At 50.6% G+C, this 5,217-nt stretch overlaps 1 long non-coding RNA gene across 1 annotated transcript; it reads left to right on the plus strand.

The window, feature by feature from the left end:
- The first annotated feature begins 4,414 nt into the window (after positions 1 to 4,414).
- Positions 4,415 to 5,011, plus strand: LOC122465609. The gene is made up of 2 exons (XR_006290582.1): positions 4,415 to 4,633; positions 4,957 to 5,011. It is a non-coding gene; the product is annotated as an uncharacterized LOC122465609 (long non-coding RNA).
- The last annotated feature ends 206 nt before the right edge of the window (positions 5,012 to 5,217 follow it).

Raw genomic sequence — 5,217 nt, forward strand, 5'->3', positions numbered from 1 at the left:
GAGAAGCTGAGCCCTGATTCGGGGCCGGGGCTTCTCTGACTCGGGGTCCTATGAAGGGAGCCAGCCAGTCAGGCCGTGGCACAGGAGCCAGCAAACAGGGCTGTAAACAGGGGAGTCTGAGGGGGAGTTTGTCTTGTGGTGCTTGTTGGGGGTTTGTTGTTGCTGTGGCGGGGGCGGGGGTTTGCGTGTGGTTTGTGTTTCCCAGGTGAACAGGATTTCGGTGGGAAGGCGATGACAGACACAGAGGCAGCAGTGGGCGTGACTCATGTCGTGGAAGACACAATGGAGATGACTGGCTGTGGAAGCTGCCGTATGTCCATGATCCTGGAGGGGGGACCTGGTAAGAGTTTTGTCTGCATGAAATGCCGTTTGCTCGAGCTGATGGAGGAGAAGATCTGAGGTTTGGAGATGCAGGTGGAAAGTCTGGTTGAGTTTAGAAAGGGGTTTGAGCAGATGATGGAGCAAAGACATGAGGTATCTGAACGGAAAAGCTCAGACTTGCAGATGGAAGCAGGAATGAGGAATTCTGAGGAGAGACAGCTGGGTGAGGAAAGTAGTCAGTGGAAGCATGTGACTAGAAGAACCAGGCAGAGGAAAAGACGGGCTCGTGAAGGAGAAATAGAGCTCAGGAACAGGTTCTGAGAGTTGGAAAATGAAGAAGGGGCTCAGCAGGTAGTCACTGAAGGTGGAGGGGCAAGGAAGAAGAGAAGAGCGGCTAGTCCTATTGGAAAAGGGGAAGAGTCAATGGAGACTACACCAAATATGAGCCCCAGGAGGATACAGGATGGGTTGAAGAGGATTACAAGGGAGAGTAGGAATGGAAAGAACTTGCAGCCAGAGGGAACAGGGGATAGACTGGAGAATAGCATCGTCATCATGGAAAGGAAGGTCTACGTTATCGGGGACTCTTTACTGAGAAGACTAGACAGGCCTGTAACCAGAGCTGATCCAGAGAATAGAAGGGTGTGCTGTCTTCCAGGTGCTAAGATACGGGATGTAGATCTGAGGTTGAAAAGGATCCTAAAGGGAGCGGGAAAGAATCCCCTATTTATCCTTCATGTGGGAACAAATGATACGGCTAGATTCTCGCTGGAAAGTATCCAGGGAGACTGTGCTAGGCTGGGGAAGACACTTAAGGAAATCAAGGCTCAGGTGATCTGTAGTGGGATTTTGCCTGTTCCTGGAGAAGGGCAACAAAGGTGTGACAAGATTACGACTATCAACAGATGGCTCAGGCAGTGGTGCTAGAAGGAGGGCTTTGGGATGTCTGGCCACTGGGAGGCATTCCTGGACAGAGGACAGTTCTCTCGGGATGGACTTCATCTGCGTAGGGAAGGAAATAGACTTCTAGGATAGAGGCTGGCACAACTGATTAAGAGAGCTTTAAACTAGGAATCTGGGGGAGATGGTTGGTTGGGAGATGTCCAGGTAATCTCCACGTCGGATTTTAGCCTTGAGAGGGAAGAAAACAAAGTAAGAAAGGATACAGCCGTGAGTAGGAGAATGGCTATAAGGAGGAAGGGCAGTGTGGATACCAGTCTAATAGGTTCTACTGGCTGTAGAATGACCGTGCCTCATTGGGTAAAGAACGTGAGCGAGGCCAAAAAGCAAAAATGAAGATGTTTGTACTCTAATGCGAGGAGCCTAGGTAACAAAATGGAGGAACTAGAGCTACTGGTGCAGGAAGTGAAACCAGATATTCTAGGGATAACAGAAACAGGGTGGAATAGTCGTCATGACTGGACTATGGGTATTGAAGGGTATGTGCTGTTTAGGAAAGACCGAAATAAAGGTAAAGGTGGTGGAGTAGCATTGTCTATCAATGAGGAGGTAGAATGTAAAGAAATCAGCGATGGAATGGATAAGACAGAGTCCGTCTGGGCAAAAATGACATTGGGGAAGAAAACTACTCGAGCCTCCCCTGGCATAGTGCTTGGAGTGTGCTAGAGACCGCCGGGATCTAATGTGGATATGGATCGAGCCCTCTTTAAATGTTTTTAATGAAGTAAATACGAATGGAAACTGCGTGATCATGGGAGACGTTAACCTCCCAGTTATAGACTGGAGGACGAGTGCTAGTAATAATAATTGGGCTCAGATGTTCCTAGATGCGATAGCTGATGGATTCCTTCATCAAGTAGTTGCTGAACCGACAAGAAGGGATGCCATTCTAGATTTGGTTTTGGTTAGAAGTGATGACTTCCCAGAAGAAATGGTTGTAGGGGACAAGCTTGGTTCGAGTGATCATGAGCTAATTCAGTTCCAACTGAACGGAAGGATCAACAAAAAATAAATCTGCAACTAGGGTTTTTGATTTCAAAAGGGCTGACTTTCAAAAATTAAGGAAATTAGTTCGGCAAGTGGATTGGATTGAAGAGCTTTAGGGATCTAAAGGCAGAGGAGGCCTAGGATTACTTTAAATCAAAGCTGCAGAAGCTATCAGAAGCCTGCATCCCAAGAAAGGGTGGAAAATTCATAGGCAGGAGTTGTAGACCAAGCTGGATGAGCAAGCATCTCGGAGAGGTGATTAAGAACAAGGAGAAAGCATACAGGGAGTGGAAGATGGGAGGGATCAACAAGGAAAGCTACCTTCTTGAGGTCAGAACATGAAGGGATAAAGTGAGAAGGACCTTGCAAAGAGAATTAAAATCAATCGTAAAAGGTTCTATAGCCATGTCAATCAGAAGAAAACCAAGAAAAAAGAAGTGGGACCGCTAAGCACTGAGGATGGAGTGGAGGTCAAGGATAATCTAGGCATGGCCCAACATCGAAACAAATACTTTGCCTCAGTCTTTAATAAGGCTAATGAGGATCTTAGGGATAATGGTAGCATGACAAATGGGAAGGAGGAGATGGAGGCAGATATTACCATATCTGAGGTAGAAGGAAACTCGAACAGCTTAATGGGACTAAATCGGGGGGCCCAGATAATCTTCATCCAAGAATATTAAAAGAACTGGCACATGAAATTGCAAGCCCATTAGCAAGAATTTTTAATGAATCTGTCAACTCAGGGGTTGTACCGTTTGATTGGAGAATTGTGAACATAGTTGCTATTTTTAAGAAAGGGAGGAAAAAAGGGATCCGGATAACTACAGGCCTGTTAGTTCGACATCTGTAGTATGCAAGGTCTTGGAAAAAATTTTGAAGGAGAAAGTAGTTAAGGACATTGAGGTCAATTGTAAATGGGACAAAATACAAGATGGTTTTACAAAAGGTAGATCATGCCACACTCAACAAACACTCAAGACAACACACACACAACCACGTCTCCCACAAAAGACACCACATGACACACAATGTCTCACACACACAAACACATCTCTCACACATGCCGACACACACTCACACACACATGCACACGATGGCTCTCACACACACCGACACATGCTCACACGCTCGCGCATGGCACACGTCTCTCACACACGCCAACACACACACACGACACATGATGTCGCACACACGCCGACACACACACCCATGCCAAGATACGACGTCTCTCAAATGCCGACACACACACACGCCGACACACGACGTCTCTCAAACACGACATCTCACACACACACGCTGACACACACAGACCACACACACATGCCGACAGACGACACTGACACACACGACACCGACACACATGACACACATGACACTGACACACACGACACCAACTCACACACGTGATGTCTCACAGATGACACCAACTCACACACACGACGTCTCACACACACAAAACTGACAAACACACACGACACACGACGTCTCACACACACACGACACCGACACACACCACAGTCGACGACTGACACACACACCTGCGACACGACATACGACACGTCACACGACACACAAGACGGCAGAGGACACGACACCGAAATCACAACCCTGGAGACGACCCCCAGCGGGTGCGAGAGCGGAGCGGGGGCGGGCGGGGTGAACTCGGTCTCCGGGCAGCGCGTGGGGCCGGTGTGGACGGGAGGGAAGAGGGCGGCAGGGCCGAGGGCGAGATTCCCAGCCCCCGTCGAGCGCTGGGGAGCGAGGGCTCCGGCTCGGCTCTCGCAGCGGCTCTGGCGAGGAATGGTGCCGGAGCTCTCGCCGGAGGGGAACACGGCAGGAGGGGGCCTGAGCCGCTTGGGCCTCTTTCCAAGGAGGCGGAACCAGGCCTCCGCTCTCTGCCCTCTGCAGACCTGGCTGCGAGGTCAGTGCTTCCAGTTCCTCGTCCGCACTCGCCGTCGTCCTCCTCACCGGCCGTGGGTGTCCTCGCTGGGGACTGGGCTCGGGGGGGTTAAGCCTGGGGAGGGGCCAGAGTCTCCTGAGCAGAGTGACTCTGTGGGGTGCCATTAGAAAAGGGGCTTTTGGGTTATGATGCTCAAGGTGTAATCGGAGGAGAGTGGAGGGCGGATCCCCGCCGTGTGGGAGAGGCAAACAGAGGAGCCGACGAGACGTTGCCGACTGAGATGGTAACTTACTTGTTTTTTCCCCTTGTGCTGGGTTTAGTACCAAGGAAAAAGAAGTCAAGCCTCAGAGTCTACTGCCCTCATGCAACGGAAAGTGAGTGAGAGCAGCGAGCCTGTGACCGTTGGTGATGCCAGGCAAGAGGCCTCCATCTGGGAGCCGAGCAATCGCCAGTCTCGGTGAGGTAAGTGTCTGGTTTGGTGAGGACTCTGCTCACGCCCCACCTAAGTCTGTGTAGGGAAGCCCCGTAAATTAGGGTTCGGTTTGTAAGAAAAGGTTCCTGATCAGCTGTGGTTACGAGGGAGAAAAGGTCCCATTTTCAGAGGCTGCTCGTTTCTCTGGTCAGGAACGGTGTCTCCTCCGCAGCAGAAGGTTGGATCGAAGAGGATGACTCCAGGTGGTGAGTGGCTTGCCCTGCTCTCATGTTTCTCTGTCTTCTCTCGTGTGTTTGCCAACTCTCTCTCTCTCTTCTCTCCTCTTCTCTCCTCGTGCCGTGTCCCTTCACAGGACACGGGTAGGTGTGCATTCCCACAGGTGAGGTCTCGGGAGCCATGGAGAAGTCGGAGCGGAGGAAAATCATGCCAGGCAGTGGGTGCGAGCGTGGAGCAGTGACTGTCGGGGTTAACTCTGTCTCGGTTCATCGCGTGGGGCTGATGCGCGGATGAAGGCAAGATTTCCAGCACCAATGGAGCATTGTATAATGATAGCCTACGCGATGTGGCCCACTGAGATGGTAACTTCTTTGTTTTTCTTCCTTGGTCTGGGTTT

This window comes from Chelonia mydas, chromosome 4 (genome assembly GCF_015237465.2).
Source record: "Chelonia mydas isolate rCheMyd1 chromosome 4, rCheMyd1.pri.v2, whole genome shotgun sequence".
In the NCBI taxonomy this organism is placed as follows: Eukaryota; Metazoa; Chordata; order Testudines; family Cheloniidae; genus Chelonia; species Chelonia mydas.